Source organism: Ovis canadensis, chromosome 3, assembly GCF_042477335.2.
Source record: "Ovis canadensis isolate MfBH-ARS-UI-01 breed Bighorn chromosome 3, ARS-UI_OviCan_v2, whole genome shotgun sequence".
In the NCBI taxonomy this organism is placed as follows: Eukaryota; Metazoa; Chordata; class Mammalia; order Artiodactyla; family Bovidae; genus Ovis; species Ovis canadensis.
Window position 1 is genome coordinate 32151438 of NC_091247.1, and position 21121 is coordinate 32172558.

General features: G+C 36.2%; 1 protein-coding gene across 29 annotated transcripts in view; it reads left to right on the forward strand.

The window, feature by feature from the left end:
* The window catches only part of NCOA1 (nuclear receptor coactivator 1), a 219274-nt gene that overhangs the window by 38675 nt on the left and 159478 nt on the right, over positions 1–21121 (forward strand). For 16 of the 29 annotated variants that reach the window (XM_069582749.1, XM_069582764.1, XM_069582751.1 and 13 more), the window contains exon 2: positions 13015–13159. The gene's annotated coding sequence lies outside the window, so the exon portion shown is untranslated. The remainder of the gene's footprint in view (positions 1–13014; positions 13160–21121) is intronic. The other 13 variants (XM_069582750.1, XM_069582765.1, XM_069582752.1 and 10 more) reach the window with 1 other exon arrangement.

Consider the following 21121-nt stretch of genomic DNA (forward strand, 5'->3'; position numbering starts at 1 on the left):
TCAGCCCTGGGATTTCTTTGGAAGGAATGATGCTAAAGCTGAAACTCTAGTAGTTTGGCCACCTCATGCAAAGAGTTGACTCATTGGAAAAGACTCTGATGCTGGGAGGGATTGGGGGCGGAAGGAGAAGGGGACGACAGAGGATGCGATGGCTGGATGGCATCATGGACTCGATGGGCGTGAGTCTGAGTGAACTCTGGGAATTGGTGATGGACAGGGAGGCCTGGCGTGCTGCGATTCATGGGGTCGCAAAGAGTCGGACATGACTGAGCGACTGAACTGAACTGAACATTAAAGAATATTGGTAATCTAAGTGGGAGCTGTTGTAGAGGAATCGTAGATTTTGGGGCTATTAAATGTGTATGACTCTAATCTTAAGCAATCTTATAGAGTGTTCTATATGTTCTGATTAGAAGATTTAATCACAGACAGTTATTTAGTGTCTATCCAAAGCTCAGTGAAAGTTATCAGATATGAGAGGATAGTTTAATGAATATTTTAATTATGTAGTCAATCTGATTTCTTGTATCAGGGCTTCAGAGAATAAAAATAGTAAGATCGTGTCTTCTCAGTCTCCCCTAATATGAAAATGCCTGTTCCATACTCTGATTTAATGATGTGCCATCTGTCTATAGATATATCATTTTGAATGATGTGCATTTTCTAAAATTATATTTGAAACTATAGTCCACTAGGTTCATTGTTCTTTTTACAAGTACATACTGTTCAGATACAAAATTTACATATTTCCTTATCAAAAATGAAAACTTAAAACCCTGGGAACATGGACCCAATTTTGACACTCAGAACCCAATAGTGACACATAATATCACTGTCTCGCTGGTATTATGAGCTCAGTAGTGTCTGTTTCAGTTGCCTGTTGTCGTTTAACAAATCACTCCCAAACTTAGTGACTTAAAACCACATTGATTTATTATTTTTACAGTTCTATGGGCCAGGAATTTGGTTATGGCTTGGCTAGGGGATTCTTCTTTTCTGTGTGGCATCAGCTGGTTTCATTCCCTCAGCTGGTAGCGTGGGCTGGACTGGATAGTCTAAGGAGACTTCCATTACAGATCTGGCACGTTGGTGTGCCTCCACAGGACCTCTTCACAGCATGATAGTTTCGGGGTGTTCCGATTTCTTACATGGCTTCTAGCTTCCAAGAAAAAGAAAGGGCAAATTGTCAATCCTGCAGATCTTTGAAGCTTCAGTATGTCACTTTTGGTCACTGTTGGTCAAAGCAAGTCAAAAGGCCAGCCAAGATTCAGGGAACTGGGATATAAGCATCATATCCTCATGGGTGGAGTGACATGCACACAGACTGGTAAGGACTTGATGGCTGCCTTTTTGGGAGGATAATTTGTATCCATATCAACCAGCCACCACAGTATCTTAATTTTTGATTTTATTTACAAAGTTTTATTGTGATTAATCCTCTCTACATTGTATCTTAACTTGTAACCAGTTCAAGTCCTCTTAGAGATTAGATTATACATATTAAATTAAAAGTATTTCCTTAATTAAGTAGAAAAAATTTGGGGTAGTGAGGGGCCTTGCTAAGTCTCACTCTTGTTGTTTTCACTCACTCTGAATTTATCTTGACTTAGCAAGTATCTTGGATTACTTAGGATTGAAAATCATAGGTTCTCTGATCTGGAAGGTTTACTGACATATATCTATATATATATATTTTTAAGCCTTGCCTTCATAAACTTTGTGAAACAAAATTCTAGTGAAGGGTATCATAAGTATCATAATTTAAATTCAGACTCTCTTTGACTCAAAGTAATTCCAGTTCATGAGTACACAGACATTCTTTAGAGCATTGTGAATAATGGAGAAATATTGGAAATAATATGAGTTTGTCCATGAGAAACTGGTTAGACAATTATGATATATTCATGTATAATATAATGAAGTTGCTAAGAAGAAAAAGAGCATGAGATAATTCTTTAAGGAATGATATGGAGTAAGTTCTAAGACACATTAAGTTAAAAAAATCACGATGAGAAGCTGTATAATATGCCATCATTTTCATTAAAAATACATATAAATGCTTTTTAATATTTAGAATACCAATGAATATACAGTAAGCAAAGGAAAGGAGCTGAATGACTAAGGGAGACTTTCTGTTCATCATAACCTGTTAGTACAGTTTACTTTTTATAACAGGTATGTGTATTAACTACTCTAAAAATCAGCTTAAATAGTCCTCTGATAGCTTTTATTTCATTTGTTGGTTATCTTCTTGCATAGGGCAGAATGTTGGGGGTGCCATTCAGACAGGAGCCTGAAGGCCGGTAGGAAAGGTGAATAAACACAGGTACCATGTCAGCAGGCTGCTTGTTAAAGTTGTAATTTTTGCATTGTCGAAATACTTTGCCATTGTTTTTACTGAACTGTTTATTGTTTTATTGTATCTAAGAGTTCTTTATATTCAGAAACAAGTTCTTTACGAGCTACTCGTAGATATTTTCTCCATGTTTGTGTTGTCTTTACATTTTCGTAACACTGTCTATGGAAGAGCAGAATTTAGTGCAATATCTCATGTTTTTTCTTTTACGGTCCCTGCTTTTTGTGTCATATCAAAAAATTCTGCCTAACTCATGGATTGGCAAACTATAGCTAGTTCAGTCTGTTGCTTGTTTTTACAATTAAAGTTTTATTGGAGCGTAGCTATGCCTATTTATTTCCATGTTCTCTATAGCTCCTTTCTTGCTGCAGGACAGAGTTAAGCCCACAAAGCCTAAAATATTTAATGTCTGACCCTTTACAGAAAAAATTTGCCAACCTCTGGGTTAATCTCAGTTCAGTTCAGTTGCTCAGTTGTGTCCGACTCTTTGCAACCCCATGGATTGTAGCATGCCAGGCTTCCCTGTCCATCACCATCTCCCGGAACTTTGCTCAAACTCATCCAGTTGGTGATACCATCCAACCATCCATCCAACCATCTCATCCTCTGTCGTTCCCTTCTCCTCCTGCCTTCAATCTTGCCCAGCATCAAGGTCTTTGCCAGTGGGGCAGTTGTTTGCATCAGGTGGGCAAAGTATTGGAGTTTCAGCTTCAACATCAGTCTTTCCAGTGAATATTCAGGACTGATTTCCTTTAGGATTGACTGGTTTGATCTTCTCGCAGTTCAGGGCACTCTCAAGAGTCTTCTCCAACACCACAGTTCAAAAGCATCAATTCTTCAGCGCTCAGCTTTCTTTATAGTCCAACTCTCACATCCATACATGGCTACTGGAAATACCATAGCTTTGACTAGACGGACCTTTGTTGGCAAAGTAATGTCTCTGTTTTTTAATATGCTGTCTAGGTGGGTCATAGCTTTTCTTCCAAGGAGCAAGTGTCCTTAAATTTTATGGCTGCAGTCACTATCTGCAGTGATTTTGGAGCCCAAGAAAATAAAAGTCTTATCACTGTTTCCCTTGTTTCCCCTTCTATTTGCCATGAAGTGGTGAGACCAAATGTCATGATCTTTGTTTTCTGAATGTTAAGTTTTAAGCCAGCTTTTTTACTCTCCTCTTTCACTTTCATCAAGAGACTCTGTAGTTCCTCTTTGCTTTCTGCCATAAGGGTGGCACGTCATCTGTGTATGTGAGGTTATTGATATTTCTCCTGGCAATCTTGAGTCCAGTTTGAGCTTCATCCAGCCTGGCATTTCGAATGATGTACTCTGCATATAAATTAAAGAAACAGGGTGACAATATACAGCCTTGATGTACTCCTTTCCCAGTTCGGAACCAGTCTGTTGTTCCATGTCCAGTTCTAACTGTTACTACTTAACCTGCATACAAATTTCTCAGGGTTTCTCACTAGGTTCTTTGGGTTAACCTAGTGTCCCCCAAATTTTCTCCTATGTTTTCCTTTAGAAATTTTATAGTTTTATATTTAAAATATGTAAGTCTATTAATTTTTATAGAAGATATGAGGTATGGGTTGAGGTTCTTTTTTATTCCTCCTTCCCCATATGGATTGTCGTTTGTTCTAGCATTAGTTGTTACAAAGACAGTTCTTCCATTGAATTACCCTGGTACTTTTGTTGAAGATCGAATCAATTGACTGTTAGTATGTAGATCTGTTTCTGGACATCTCTGTTCCACTGATCTGTGCGCTTATCTTTCTGTCAGCATTGCAATACCCTGATGACTTTAGCTTTCTCTAAAGTATTGGAGGACTTCCCTGGCAGCCCAGTGGTTAAGCCTCTGTGCTCCCACTGCAGGGGGCATGGGTTCCATCCCTGGTCTGGAACCTTAAGTACTCATAGGATGCAGAGTGGTGCCCCTTCCTCCCCTGTCCTCCCCGCAAAGCAGGTTGAGAATAAAAAGACTTTAATTAAAAAAGAAATAGAAAGTACTGAAATTCAGTTGTATAAAATTTCCAATAATGTTCTTTTTTAGAATTATTTTTAGTGTTATAGGTTGTGTGCATTTCCATATAAATTTTAGAATCAGCTAGCCAGTTTTTACCAAAAAAGCTAGGTGGGGTTTTAATTGGGATTTATGTTAAATCTATATACTAGTTTGAGGAGAATTGATACCTTAGTGTTGATTAATCTGATTTTTTAAAACAGTATACCTCTATTTATTGAGGTCTTTGATTTCTCACTTGGTGTTTTGTATTTTTGAGCACAGGACTTTTCTGTTTGTTTTGTTATCTTTATCCTAAATCTTTCTTTTTGGATGCCAGTATAATTGCTACTGTTTGGTTAATTTATTTCTAATTAATTGCTGCCATATAGAAATACAGTTGAATCTTGTATATTGACCTTGTATCCTGAAGTTTTGCTGTATTCAAAGCAAATTTAGTTTTAGTAGTAGATTCATTGGGATTTTCTGTATAGACTCTAGCACTTGTGAAAAAAAAAAGGTAGTTTTGTTTTCTCTTTTTTCCCCACCTCTGTGCTTTTATTTCGCTTTCTTACATTATTGTACTGACAGTACAGTGTATTGCTGAATAGGAGTTATGAGAACAGATGTTCTTGCCTTGTTCCTGATCTTAGAGGGGAAGCGTTTAGCCTTTTATGATTATGTATGACATTAGCTGTAGATTTGTTGTAAATTCATGTCTTAGGCTGAGGACATTCCCTTCTGTTCCTGGTTTTCTGAGTTTTGAATCGTGAATGGTTGTGGGGTTTTCCTAAATTTTTTAGATGATTGCTTATATTGATATGTTGGATTACATTGATTCTTTTTTTTTTTCTATATTGAACTAATATTGTATTCTTGGTATTAATGTTATTTGGTCATTATATATATTCCTTTCTGTATATTGCTAGATTCATTTTTCTAATATTTGGTTAAGATATTTTGTGTTATGCTGTCCTGATAAAATGAATTGGGAAATGTTTACTCTTATTTCTGGAAAATTTATGTAATATTGTTATGATTTCTTCCTTAGATGTTGGTAGAATTTACCAAGGAAGCCATTTGTCCTGGACTCTCTTCATGGGAAGATTTTAAATTACGAATTAAATTTTCTTAATACTTATGAAGAGTAATTTAATTTATTGAGTAAACTTGGTAGTTTGTCTTTCAAACTTTCAAGGAATTGGTACGTTTTAACAAAATTACAGAGTTTCGTTGCCATAAAGTTGTTTGTAATAGTCTCTTGTTATCTTTTAACATCTGCACAGTTTCTAGTGCTGCCCTCTTTCCATTCTTGATATAGTCCATTTGTGGCGTCTCTCTTTTTCTGGCCGGAAGTTTATTCAGTGTTACTGAAATTTTCAAAGAACTAGATTTCAGTTGCATAAATTTTCTGTGTTGTGTTTTGTTTTCAGTTTCGTTTCTTCCGTCTAACTCCTTTGTGTTTAATTTGCTTTTTCTACTTAAGGTGGAGGCTTAAATTATTGAGGCAAAACTTATGTTTTCTAATACAAGCAGTTTATGTTTTATGCCGTAAGTTTTTCTCTAAGAACTGTGTCAGTGGTATCCCACAAATTTTGGTATGTTCTGTTTTACTTTAGTTCAATTAAAATTTTTTTCTAATTTCCCTTAATTTTTAATCTTTGAGTTATGTAGAAATACATTGTTTAATCTCTAACCTTTGATAATTCTTAATGTATCTTTCAGTTATTGATTCTAACTTGATTCTGTTTTGGTCAGAAAAAATGCATTATTTAATTTTAATTCTTTTAAATATTCTGAGGTTTGTTTTATGGCCCAGAATATGGTCTTTTTGGTGAATGCTCTATGTAGCCTTGAAAATAATGCATTTTCTGTTCTTGTTGTGTATAATCTTCTATAAATGTTCAATTAGGTCATGTCAGTCGATAGTGTTTTCAAGTCTTCTATATCTTAGTGGTTTCCTGTTTTCTTGTTCTTCTAATTAATAGCAGAGGCATAGGAATGTCTACAGCTGCAATTATGGATTTGTCCCATTTCCTTAGAGTTTTATCATGAATTGATCCTTTATCATTAATGTTCCTCTTCATCATTGGTAATATTCCGTATTCTGAAGTCTGCTTTGTCAGATATTAGTGCAGTCATGCTATCTTTTCTTTCCTTTCCAGCCTTTTACTTTTAACCTATGTCTTTGTACAGACATATGTAACCTATGTCTTGTGGATAGCATATGATTGGATTATGTTTTAAAAATTTGATCTGATAATCTCTACCTTTTAATTGGGTGTTTAGATAATTTCTGTTTAATGTAGTCATTTGGAAAGTTTAAACCTTTCATCCTTCTAGTTATTTTCTATTTGAATCCTTTTTGTTTATTTTTTCCTCTTTTCTTGCCTTCTATTGAATTAATCATTTTTCATAATTTCATTTTGTCTAACTTTTGGCATATTCTATAGATACATACAGACATATTTTAGTGGTTGCTGTAGGTCATGGTTTCTTAACTTTGGCCCTGTTGGTCTTTTTGGTTGGATAATTCTTTGTTGTTGGGTCATGGCGGGGATATCCTGTGTGCACTGCAGGATTTTTAACATTCCTGGTCTCTGTCTATTAGATGACAGTAGCACCCACTTCCTGCCCCCAGTTGTGACAACCAGAAATGTTTCTAGACTTTGCTGAATGTCTCTGAGGGGTCCAAACTGCTCCTGGTTGAGAACCGCTACTCTCAGGTCTAAAAGGCATATCTTTTAAAAAGATATATAAGTTGAAAATCTTAACTTATCATATTCTTTTTTCCACATTTTTTAATATCACATTTTTTCTTTAAATAATATACTACTTCATGTGTCTTGTAATACCTTATATGCAATATGCTTCAACTTTCTACCTACCATCTTTATACTTTGTTGTCATAACTTTTATTTCCTTACATGTTATTAACCCTACATTATCATTTTTTACTTTAGTTCATGTGCAACCTTCTAAAATGAATAAACTGTGAACAAATAGTCTTTTATACTTACCTTCTCTTTTCAGTGCTCTTCATTTCCTTTTTGTAGGTCCAAATTTTCACCTGGTAATTTTCACTGCTGCCTAAAGAACTTTCTATAACATTTCTGGTGTCTGTAGGCAGTGAATTCTCTTATTTTATTTGTGAAAATTTCTGTCTTCCTTCAATTAAAAAAATTGTCTTTTGCTGGTTATAGATTCTGTGTTCAGCTTTTTTTTTTCTTTCAGTACCTAAAAGATATTATATTCAGTATTGTCTTTTGATTTGTATAATTTTCTGAAGAAAATTTTAATCTTTGTTGTTTGTATGTAGTGTTTATTTTTTTTCTGTCTGTGAGATTTTTAGTTTTGTCTTTCTACAGTTTGACTATGATATACCCATGTATGTTTGTGTGTGTGTGTGTCCTTTGGTATTTATCTTGATTGGGGTTCTCTGGGATTTTTTTGCTCTCTGGTTTGTTGTCTTGGATTTTCCTGGGAAAATTCTTGGCCATTATCGTATTCATGTATTTCTTATATCTCATTATTTTTGTTTTTTTTCTCCTGGGGCTCCAATTAAATGGATGTAATACGTCTTGGTATAGTACTACACCTCTTGGATGCCCTGAGCTGTGTTTTCCCTTTAGTTTTTCTAAGCTGTAGTTTCGCTTTGTATCATTTCTATCATCTTTAAGTTCACTGATTCTTTCCTCATCTTTGTCCAGGCTGCTCTTGAGGCTGCCAAAGAAATTTTTCTTCTCTAATGTAAAACAATTTTTTTGTTTGTTTCTAGCTTTTCTATTTTACTTTTTTAAAGTTTTCATCTCACTGTTGAAAATTTCCATCTTTTTATGTACGCTGGTCCATCTTTTATACTAGATCATTTAGCATACTTATTTTAGAATCATTGATAATTTAAATGAATGGCTCAGTCCTGATTTTGCTGATTTCTTTTAACAAAGAGTTATTTTTTCTTGCCTTTGTGGATGCTTCATAATTTGTGATTTAATGCTCGTCATCACGTATAGAGAGTAGGAGAGATTGAAGTGATTCTCTCCTGTCAGGTTGTTTGTGTCAGAGATTGAGTCAACCTAATCCTGAAATGAGCTGGGTTTGGAATTTGTGGCCATTATTACCTTCAGTGGGCTTCAAAGTTCTCAAGTGACTGGCTGGTGTTGCCTTGTGTTGTGAGTGTGGCGTGTGGTACTATAGAATTTTTCTCTGATGCTATATTACCCCCATCTTTCAACAGTCTTTGCACATCTGTTTGCAGAGAGATTTCATGTTACTGTCTTTCTCCCAGTGATAGATTATTGCTGCTTGTTACCCACAGCTGTACTTGTGGGACAGGGCAGGGTTCTCTTTTGTTCTGGTCCAAACTCAATCCTGATCAGGCCCTGCAGGACTCAGTGGTAGGACTTTCTTAGCTTTCCTGCTTTCTCTTCCCTGTGATGGTCAAACACTGTCATACATTTGTGATTGGTCTTGGGCAAGACTATCCTTTTCCTCCCTTGTAGTAGTATATTTCTGTTGTTATTAGTGCAGGATCCCTGACCCAAGACTTTTCCTTCCCCCCTCCCCTACAGTGGCAGACGGTTGGTTTTTTGCCTCTATATTCTCATAGCACCAGTGTACCTTTGCCTGTGTCTGAGAGCTTAAGAGTGTTTTCTTCCGGTTTGGATGAGGCGTTTGCTTGTTTGCTGAAGCAGTGGATTTTTGCCTGGATCCTGGTGTGAGAGAGTTTTCTGTTGTTCCCCCAACGGCTCTAGACTTTTGGTCTGTGTTGGGGACAGGTTGGGGAATCAGGCAAGGCTTCAGACCCGTACTTGTCACCTCATACACACTTGCATCAATGATGAGGGACTTTCTCTGGTTTCCTGTCCTACCTCTGATCTTTCTTGTGAGAATCTGGTTGAGGCATGAAGAAGAACTTGCAACTTGAGTATAAACTCCCCTTGTGTTTAGGGTTTCCAGCCATTCCTAACTGATACAGTAGTTCATATTCAGTCACTTAGAATTTGTTAAAATCTTAACTGATTTTTTTCCCCTGTATACTTATATGAGGGCCACTTCTTTTTCTGGGAACCTGCCAAAGGTAAAACAGTTTGTACAGTCTCTCCCTGGAGGAACTTTCTCTCTTTGGAATTGAATTACTTGGTTGCCTTCTGACTTCAATTCTTTATTAGATTCAAGAGAAGTTTTGATTTTATGTATCTGGCTTTTTCTCACACTCTTTTGTGGCTTTCTGCATTCTAAGTGGAAGTAGAACTACTTAGAGTTCTTGACAGAGTTTGCTATTTCAAACTGCTGCTTATTCTGATCCCCCTTGTTTTCTCTTGCCTTTATTTGTCTCTTGAGCACTTGGTCATTTAGGATTCAGCCCAAGGGGCTATTTCTTACATGAGTCTCTCTCTGATCTTACTAAGTAGTATGGAACATTTATTTGCTTCTACAGCTGTTTTGATTCTTGTATAACTATATTTCACTTTTGTAGACCCATTGAAACCCTCATTGAGGTTATTCAGCTTTCAGAATTTGAGGCCTTTCAACCTGAGAACTGTCCTTCTGCTTTCAAAGTTTATGACTGTTATGGTTGATAGATTTTAGATAGGATCATAAAGTAAACTTGAGATAAAAAGATAAAGAAATATACAAGAGAACTTATATTTATTAATGGAATAAAATTTTGTGAAATCACATCACATAGTTTCATGTGCTGTTTGGTTTGTTCAGTTGTTCTTGAACTAAATTATTTTCAGAAATATGACTTAAATTTGTAGAATCTAATTTCTTAAAACTATGAGCTTAGTTATGCAAGCTAGTGTATGTTCACACAATGAAATAACATGGAAGCATATCCTAACATGGAAAATCTGCAGGATATAATGAGCGAAAAAAGATAATGTACAAAATTAAATATTTTATGTAAGAAGGCAGGAATAATAAGACTGTATTTACAGGTAAGTGTATTTGCATAAAGAATCACTGGAAGCATATACATGTAAGAATGTATAATAAATATACATTTATTTATACACCACTTTAGTAAAAGTGCTGACATATAGTAAGCAAGGACAGCATGAAACCACATGTGGATGATAGAGAAATGAGACTTTTCAAATATGTTTCTTTTTACATCATTTTAAGTTTTTGATTCATGTGAATGTGGTATATATTCAGAAAAATTAAAGTTAGTAAACATAACTATATGAACCTTAAAAGATAACAGGAAGATTTGAAAAATCCATTGGAACTGATAAAAAAAAAATGTTGGCCTGTGAAATAAAAATTGTGTGTGAGATACTTCTGTTTTTACATAAAGTAGATTTTAGAAATGAATAGGTAAATACAAAGCATGGAGAATTGCAAAGATCATGGTTTTATGAATCTGGCTTTAGATAGATAAATAAATAAAAAGGCTGGTTTTCTAACATGATTAGGGAGGTTTTGGGTCTAGACCCCATAAGGATGATCCCTCAGAGTACAAAGGAGCACTGTGTACAGACAGCAACTGTAGCAGAAGCACACCACCCAGAGTGGACTGGGAGCCATTTCTTACTCATAAAGCCACTGGCATCTCCTTGGAAACTGGTAAAATGTATCTAACTGTTGTCAAGAATAGAACATGAGAATACCAAAGAATATTCTTATCACAAATTAAAGCATAAAAAGAAACAATAATTACATTACAGAAATGGATAATAGCCCGGAAATCAACCTTGTTGTAGACAAATGAAATTTATAAGAAGAAATTTATAAATCAAAAAGAAGTTTACTTAATTACTTTAAGTTGTGAGGAAAACTGGCAATTTGAAATACAGGTCAGTTTAGAATTAAATCTCTTTCCATTCATCATTTGCAATGAAGTATTCAGAAACAGCCCACAGAAAAGTAAAGACCAGAGTATCTATCTGTTATTGTTGAAGGGGAAGAAATTTCTAAGCAAAGAAATAATAAGAGAGATGAAAAATGCACTGATGGGTAAGTCTGGCCACCCGAAAATAGAAAATTTGTATTAAAAGCCAGCGGTAGACTGAGAAAAATGTTAAAACTAGATGAAAGAAATGGTGTTTTCACAATATAAATAACCTACACACATGGTTAAGGAAGACATAAAACCCCTTTCCCATTCTACCCCATGTGGGGCTGGAAGAGTGAGAGTTGCACGTTTGCCAACAGAGGCAGTGTTGTCACGGAAGAAGGATCTGATTAATGACATGGATGGCATTCAGGGTCTGTCTGACTAACTTTGAAGACCTTAATGTTATAGCAGTATCAGTCTACATGGTTGTGTGTTTTCCATTAGCAGGTGGTTAAATTGACCCAGGATTAGGAATTTGAGAGTGGTGAAGTGGAAGAAAGAAACTAACATACTGGGTGGACTGATAGCCTGGGTGGTGAAACCCAGATTTTGAGACTGGTGGCAACTGGAGAGATGAGTGTAGGTAGAGTGCATCTGAGGGGCTGAGTCTGGACCCTGGTTAGAAATGAAAGAGTGGAATATTCAATGACAAAGACAAGAAGAGGGTAGGACAGCTAGATGGCATGACTCTGAGGGAAGGGTTGGGATTGCTTATGAGTTAGGGTCTGGAAATGTCACTGTGGACAGAGATGATTCCTTTGACCTTATTAGTCTTTACTCCTGAGGGTTTGTTTCAAGAGGCGGATTTAGCCCAGTGGCTGAAGCTAAGGTCAGTGATAAGACTGAAGATATAGAGGTCATTTGTTTTACTATGTAAAAGGGGTTTCCAGAGGTCCCTGTGGAGAAGGTTGGAAGGAAGGACCGCAGTTGGGGAACACATGCAGTGGGTGAGAGAGCAAAAAGAACACCGAAGGCATGAAAACAGAGCGACGGCAGTCAGTCACAGTAGTTTATGCTTTGAATAAAGCCCAAGAGTGACAGGGGTGGGAGCCACAGGGAAAAGGAACTAGCAAGATTCCTGAGTTGATCTGTGGTGTAAACATCATTCCTGGAGCCTGATCCACTGTGTCTTTGTGGTCTAAAGGGAGTATTAGTGAAAAGCTTAACCCTGGGTGGTAAAACCTAAAGCAGTTAGGCTTTAAATAATGAAAGGCAGTAGGGCTCACCTTTCTCAAGTATTCTCTGATGCCTGCAGAGTCCCGCTGTTTGGAGTTAAGTGTGAGGTAAAACGGGAAGATACAGCACTACCATGAATTTAGTAAGGTGGGCCATTTGTCACGTTCCCACTGCCAGTGACCTAGGAATGAATGATAGTCGTCATATCAGCGCTTCTTTGTCACGGAGGTATCTTCTGCTGGCAATCCTGTTTCTTCCTACTGTTGCATTTTACCTGAAACTGGGTCCTGAGGCCACCGCTGCTGGGGTGACTTCAGCAACTCTGATCTCTGATGAGTGAGTCAGAAGCTTAGGTCCCTTAACCTCCTTAAATTATCCATATGAAGTCTAATTTGCGGCATACCTCCTTTGGGTATCTGAACCTTTTTAAAGCCAGTAACTAATTACCACTGATAACTTTATCTGTTTATTTATTTAATCTTTATTCTTTATTTTCAGTTTTTCAAATCTGTGGTAGGGACAAGAATGGGAATTAGAATTTCTTGAAAAAATAAAGCATTTGTGTGAGAATCTTTGTATGCTTATAGGGAAACAATGATGTGTCACAGTATCTAAAATCTAATGTCTTTTCTACTTTAGATCCATCCATACTAATGGGATGTGACTGGAACCGACTCTGATGATAAAAATCACGGACCACCAGACAAGATCAGGCAGTAAGAATTTTTGCTTCCAAATGAAGACACCGACATTTATAACTTCTACTTACTCTAAGGTATTCAAGGTACAGCTTTACTTTGATTTAACTTCTTGGCAGTCAGTGTATAATGTTGATTTCTACCTATATAGATTTTATAAGTTTAAAAATTTCTATGTTAGAATGGTTAGCTTTTAGGGATGCATCCACTCCCCTCCCGACATTCCCCCAAATCTGAGATGAGATTCAGATTTTAAAAGGAGGTAATCTTTATAATTAGAAAAGCATGCCAATTATTAGAAATATACTGAGTGCAGGTTATGACTCAATATAGAAGAACTGGAATAAAATAAATGCCTAAAGTTTAGTTATTATTTTATTTATGTCATGACCCTCTGAGATGAACAATTGAATTCAGCATGTGCTTCCATGATACAAGAGACCTTGTCCTTTGGTTTGGTTCAGAAACCTGTCTTTCCTGTTCTCCTAAACTTACTGTGGAGGGTTTTCTATTCACAAAGAAGTGTCACTTATACTCCCCATAGACTCCCTTTAGGACCTTTGGGATCTGATGGGTTAGTTTCACTTGGATCAGAAAAGCCAGATATGTAATTAAAGAGTCAAATGATACTTTCAAATCAGGGGGTGGCTGTCCACTTTAAAGACTACATAAGACAATTGAAAACAATCAAAGGAAACATAGTATCAACAGAAAACACAGTGCTCTCTATTTTTCTAAAATACCTATGAAATCAAAGAGGGTACAGTTAGTTTGGTGTCTATTTAAAAATAAAATATTTTCTTGTTAATTGTATGTTTCCAAATAGGCAGAAATTATGGAAAGATAATTATTTTCAGTGACAGAGTTGGTTGCTTCTCTGTATTTGCTAGGAGATAGAGTAGATGAAAAATCTAAGAAAAATGTATCACTTATTACTTGGATTTTAAATTTCATTTTGTTCTGTTTTGAAAGAAGAACTTGTAAAGCAGTAAATTCTAAAATATAAGAATCCACAATAGAACACCTAAGATTGCTTCAGTTAAAATAAATGGATGGCTTTCTAAAAGGGGGTGGTGTAATTGAGCAGTTCTTATCAAAGAAAAATTACCTTGAATCAAATAGCAGATGAAAAAGAGGTTGTATTGATGAGAAGTTTTACAAGTTCTCTGGTAGCTAGCAGATACATTGAACTTTTAGAAAACTTTTTGGTGTCACTTTGAATCAAATGGCAATGATGATTAAATATGTAATTTAACTTATTACCATAACCATTTCCCTTATTGTTTTTTAAGATTTTTTTTTTTGATGTGGCCATTTTTAAAAGTCTTTGATGAATTTGTTACAGTATCGCTTCTGTTGTTTATGTTCTGGATTTTTGGCCAGGAGATATGTGGATCTTAGCTCCCTGACCAGGGATTGAACCCACACCCCCTGCACTGGAAAGTTAAGTGTTAACCAGTGGACTGCCAGGGAAGTCCCTAACATTTTTTAAAGATACCTTTCCTTCTTGCTTTCAATATAACAGCATTAGTTGAATTGTTAAGCTTTGTAGCGAATAATTCTAAATGTGTAGAAGGATATAGGTTATTCTATAATTTCATTATGAATGAAGTTGAAGACCTCTTTCACTCAGAATGTTTACTCTGGGGCTAGGGAGGCTAAACACTGTCATCTAAAAACCATTTAGAAGCAATTATGAAATGAGCACTTAAAATCATAGTTTAGTATTCTTTTCTAAATAATATAGTTAAGTTCTATATTCAGATGTCAACAAAAAGATTAGAGAATTGGAAATTGTGATCAATTGAATTTTGTAACTGATTGGTTGTGGTTGTTGGCTGTTCATGGTTCTTCTTGTGAAAGTGCTATATAACCAAATTAAGTTGCTTAAATCCTTAAATTAGGGATCTCTAATTCATTAGTTTCTTATACTGCACCACTCATTTTCAGGCTTATACAGCGTGATACTCCTATTGATACTTGTCATTTCCCCTTTCAAAAATGAAGTAAAAATTTCACATACTTGCACTCAGAAGTTTTATATAATACATTTTGAGAATATTTTCTTAAAGATTTTTCAAAAAAATTTTTGAGAGGCTTTTAAGATTTTGAGATTGTGGGTTTTTTTTTTGTGTATTTTTAGTGTACAAAATAAAATCACTCGGGCATGATTTAAGGCCCTAGAACATTTGTAAGGTTATGTCTTGGATTATGCATGCACGTGTGTGTGTGTGTGTGTGTGTGCGCGCGCGCGCGCGCACGCTAAGTTGCTTCAGTTGTCTCCAGCTCTTTACAACCCTGTGGGCTATAGTCCTCCAGGTTCCTGTGTCCATGGGATTCTCCAGGCAAGAATCCTGGAGCGGGTTGCCATTTCCTCCTCCAGGGGATCCTCCCAGCGTAGGGATTGAACCCATGTTTGTTATGTCTCCTGCATTGGCAGCCAGGTTGTTTTTTTTTTTTTTTTAACCACTGGTGTCACCTGGGAAGCCCATCTTGGATTATAGTTTACATTAAATTAAAATAATGCCTTTTAAAAATACTTTGTTTGGACTCACAAAAACATTTCAACAGGTATATTAAGGAAATAGGTATTTCCTTGCCACGATTTTCTCTGTGGTGGGATGGAAAGAGCACAAGCATTGGCTCTTCGACTTCATGCCACCCTGAGGAACTGAATTAATATTTCTGTCTTAGTTTCCTTTTCTGTAATAATTACTTTTTAGACTTGTGATGAAAATGAAACAAATGTATAAAATTTTATAAAATAATGCTTTTCAGTGTTATATGAGTGCACGTTGTTGCTAAAGACAGAGAAGACCACACTGCTGAAGTATCATTCATAGTTATCCTCCTAGCCAAAAACAGGTCAGCTCACACTATTATTGAGAAGCTTGTCAAACCAGTTTCAAACTTAATGACAAATATTATGCTTGGAGAGAAAGTAAAACGAGCTTTTGGCAAAAATCCCTTATCAAAGGCATACCATCTGGAAAAGCAATTACTGTCATGTGCATGCTAGTAGAATGTTTTGTTTTTCAGTTGGATGAAAGCACTGATGTGCTGAGGACATACCAGCACTTCATAGAGATGTGTTTCTGTTTAGTCACTGGGAAATTTACACCAGCAGAAGAGCTTTTTGTTGTTACTGTTATTTTGTTGTGTTGTCTTTGTTGTTGTTGTTGTTGGTGGTGGTGGTAGTGATTGGTTGAGTTTTTTTTAAGCCGTTGTTGCCTGGAAAAGTTGCACTGGTTCCTCTGATCAAACCCCAACAACTGAGCTGTAGGAGAGGGTACACTTGGCCTGTGAATAAAAGACATTGCACCAAGGTATAAATTTATATCCTTTTTTTCAGGGAGGAAAATTGGCATTTAATTATATGATTTCTGGTTGTGATTTAATGTTGGAAAAAAAACAGTAAAAATTGTGGATGTAAGCAATTTTTGGCCACTGACACTGTGTTTTTTTAGGATTTTGGTGAAGAAATGGTCAGCAAGTGTAGGATTCTGCTTTTCCACAGTGATGTATTTGACGTACTGTGTACTATGACAGGGCTTTACATGTTTATTAGTTTGTTTTTTAGTAAGATAAGATGAATGTTTCTTTACTGCCTATAATGCCATTTCTGTGATTTCAAGGAGGCATAAACATACATTTACTTTTTGAAATAGAACTTAAAACTTTCGTATTCACATATCATGAGTTTCAATGTAAAGGATGAAGCATAAGGATTTTATAAAAGTTTGAATTATAATCACAGAATAATTCTCTAGGAGCTTGACCATTTTCCCATACTTGATGATTTTACTAATTTATCAAAGAAATGAATTTTTGTTATACATGTTTAAAAACCATATCTGAATTTTGAAATAGAACATGAAGACATACTTTGCAGAGCTAAAATGCCAGCAGAGAATATATTAGGACTCTCTTGCTTCAGTCTGTGCTGAAGTCAAGTGCTTCGAACTGAAGCACTTGACGTCTTAATTTTGAGTCAGGTATGCTTTTTGGTGGGGGCAATCAATGGAATCCTGAAAGTAGACCTGAGCAGGAAATGTTTCTATAATTTCTGGGTCCATATGCAATCATAATATCCAGAATATACAACACAATTGATTTATAATGAAAAATTAAGATTTATTTATTCATTTATCTTACTGCGGTGGGTCTTAGTTGTGTTCTTAGCATTCGAGTTCTAGTTCCCTGACCAGCGTTTGATCTCGGGCCGCTGGCATTGGGAGCACAGAGTTTAGTCACTGGACCACCAAGGAAGTCTCAGGAATTAGGTGTTTTTAATGTAGTAGAAATAAAGAATAAGCAAGGAGCTAGTTGAAAGGGAAAACAAAGTATGGCTAAAGCTGCTTCAGACTGGGGTCGTTGAACATCTTGCAAGGAAGTTACCAAACAGTAATAGGGTGTGACAGAACAATGAAGGTGCTTAATTGAATGGGCTCTGTCTGACCAAAGATGAGACAGTTTGAGCATTAGTATGTAAAATTGTAACATAATCACATCAAATATGTTTAAACTCATGAGTTCATGGTGATATTTTAAAAACTCGTTTGTTTTCTTTGGAGTATGCTAAGAAACCAACTATACTTGAAGATAACCAACTAGTTGAAGAGAGGAAGTTTCTTTTCTCAGTACTAGTATTCTATTTACAGTTAAGAGATGATAAATAGAACATCACCATTTCTTAATGAATTCCTGGACTTAAGCAAAGATCATCAGTGGCTGCTAACATCACAAGAATAAAGACAGTTAGACATTAGGTTTCTCTTAATGAAAGTTTGTAATCCTACCTATGAAGTATCCTTGCCAAAAAAATTAAATTTAAACCTGAATCTGATCAAGCCTCTAGCTCCAACTATTGATTTACAGGATGACAGGGAAACAGTGAAATGATACCATGGAGATGGAGTCAACAGGATCTAGGCTGTGGGGAAATCCTCGGGACATCAACTTTTTTTTTTTTTTAAAACAAATTGTGAGGAACAAAAAAAAAAAAGAAAAGGAAGAAAACTGAAATTAATAGTGATGTTTGGACTTTATTTGGGTCCAGATTTTAATAAGTAAATGTAAAATAATCAGGGAAATTTGAATACTGAATATTTTAATTAAATTATTAATTTTTAGATATGATAGATAATAGCATGTAGTCATGTTGAAAAAGAGTCATTATCTTTTAGAGGTACATATTGAAATGTTGATGGATGCAAGGATATGTCTGAGATCTGCTTTGTTATTATCTGGAGTAGAGAGGAGGCTGTGGGTGGGGACGAATCAAGATTGGCCATGAGTTGATCGTTGCTTATACTAGGCACTTGTGGTGTTGGAGGGTGGTGGTGGTATAATTCTTGATATTTTTCTCTACGTTTTTTGGAAGATTTCCTATAAGAGAAAGGTCCAGAAATTTACATTTTTGTTTTGTTGGCTTATAAAAATGCAACTGAACTATGTGTATTTAGCAACCTGCCAAATTTTTAGAGCTGTTTGGGTTTTCTATATATAGAATCATATTGTCTACAAAGGACAGTTTTACTGTATAGTGCTTAGTGTTTACCAAGCTCTATGTTAAGCACTTGCACATATTAATCCGTTAGGTTCTTATAAAAGCCCCAGTGAAGCAGGCATTAACTTGCCCAAGATTGCCTAGCTGGTATGTGGTACACCTGGGATTTGAACCCAGGCATTCTAGCCCTAGAGTCTGTACTTTCCTAGTTCTTATGTCTCTCCTTATAGGTTTTATTTTTAATCTCTCCACTCCAGTCCTTGTACTGTTTGTTTCTTTTGTTTTACCGTGCTGCCTAGAATTTAAACTTTTAAATAGCAGTTTTCATTTGAATTTTGATTTTGGAAGTTGTCTTAATATTTAGCGACTCCAGAGTCAAGTTTATTCCTATATAAATACATGGTAGTCACTAAAAGACTAAGAATTGACTTAGCATGTAGCCAGAAGCCAAAGAGTAAAGTGTATCACTGTTTACAGTTGCCAAGACATGGAAGCAACCTAAATGTCCATCCACAGGTGAATGGATAAAGATGTGGTACATACATGCAATGGAATACTACTCAGCCATAAAAAGAATGAAATAATCGTATTTGCAGTAACATGGATGTAACTAGAGATTATCATACTGAGTGAAGTAAGTCAGACAAAGACAAATGTCATATGATGCCACTTATATGTGGAATCTAAAAAAATGATATAAATCAGCTTATTTAAAAAACAGAAATAGACTCACAGACATAGAAAATAAACTTATGGTTACCAAAGAGGAAAGCAAGTTGTTGGGGAGGAATTAGGAATTTGGGATTAACAGATACGCATGACTCTATATAAAACACACATATATTTTTTATATTCAGAATACATATAATATATATATATATATTTTTCTGAATCACTTTGCTGTACACCTGAAACTAACACAACATTGTAAATCAATTATATTCAATTTAAAAAAAGGAACAAAGTATATAGTAACAGCTTCTAGTCTTTTTTCACAATTACTTTTATCTCTTGATCAGTAAGCAGCCTATTCATGGTTCATTTTACTTTGAATTGCTTGTTGATTCTATTGGTTTGATTTCCTGAATTTCTTTGTGACTCTCTGATAAAATTACTTCTTTCTTCTCCCAACCTCCATACCTGTTATACAGTTACTTCTCTCATTGGACTTCACATAGGTTACATGAGATAAATTTAGGCAAAGCATTTATTAGCACATGTTTAAGAGAAAACTCCTTCATAATTTTGTTAAAAAATTGTTATTTCTTTAATTAATTTTTTTAAATGGGGAGAAGTGAATATGGTTTAGTTAGTTTTTTTTTCCAGTGGTCATATATGGATGTGATAGTTGGACTGTGAAGAAAGCTGAGCACCAAAGAATTGATGCTTTTGAACTGTGGTGTTGGAGAAGACTCTTGAGAGTCCCTTGGACTGCAGGGAGATCAACCAGTCCATTCTAAAGGAGATCAGTCCTGTGTGTTCTTTGGAAGGAATGATGCTAAAGCTGAAACTCCAGTACTTTGGCCACCTCATGTGAAGAGTTGATTCATTGGAAGAGACTCTGATGCTGGGAGGGGTTGGGGGCAGGAGGAAAAGAGGACGACAGAGGATGAGATGGCTGTATGGCATCACTGACTCGATGGACATGGGTTTGAGTGAACTCCAGGAGTTGGTGATGGACAGGGAGGCCTGGTGTGCTGCGATTCATGGGGTCACAAAGAGTCGGACGTGACTGAGCGACTGACTGAACTGAGGCCTGGGACATGTGGGAAAAACTATTGATAATGTGCTGTGGTGGTTTAATGAGTAATCTCTGTGTTCTCTGTAAGACACTTTCTTATAATACTCTGAGTTTGAGAAAGATTACTGAGAGAGTTGGATACCAAAATAATACTTCTCTAATAGGGAATGAGGTGGTGGGAACAGTTGAGGGGAAAACGTACCTTGAGGAAGCTTTGGTTCGATGGGTCCCAAGCAACCTTATTTGAGCTAATTTAGAGTTGATACTGTCGGAGTACTTTACTTAATAATGTCTCATGTATTATGAGATCTTTTCACTCTGTTTGGTGGGAATAAAAATCTCCCTACCCTTGTATGAGTTTCAGGAATTCTCTGACCTATCTGTTTTTCATGGGTCCTTTCCCCCGTCTCAGTAGTTTCCTGTCATAGATGGCCTGCCGAAGGCTTGAGGGGAGGCCTCTGCAGATCTCCGGAGTTCTGGGTGTGCAGGCCTCTTCTCTAGGCTGTAACACAGGTTCTGGCCGCCTTGGCCTACCTGATCGTTGCCAGTCTCTTGTCTCCTCAGTCGTCTGAGACTGCCAGGCTCTGCTGACGTTCTCCCTCTCTACCCTGCATCCTGGAAACTGCTTCCAGGGTGTGAGAGGTGAAGCAGCTGTAGGGCTCACCTAATTTTTTCCCCCTTTTCACAGGTATCCCACTCCTGCTTTGACTGTTATCTAATATCTGAAAGCTATTCTTTATTTTATCCCAGTTTTCTGGTTGTATATCCAGAAGGATTAATCAAATCCCTGTTAGTCCA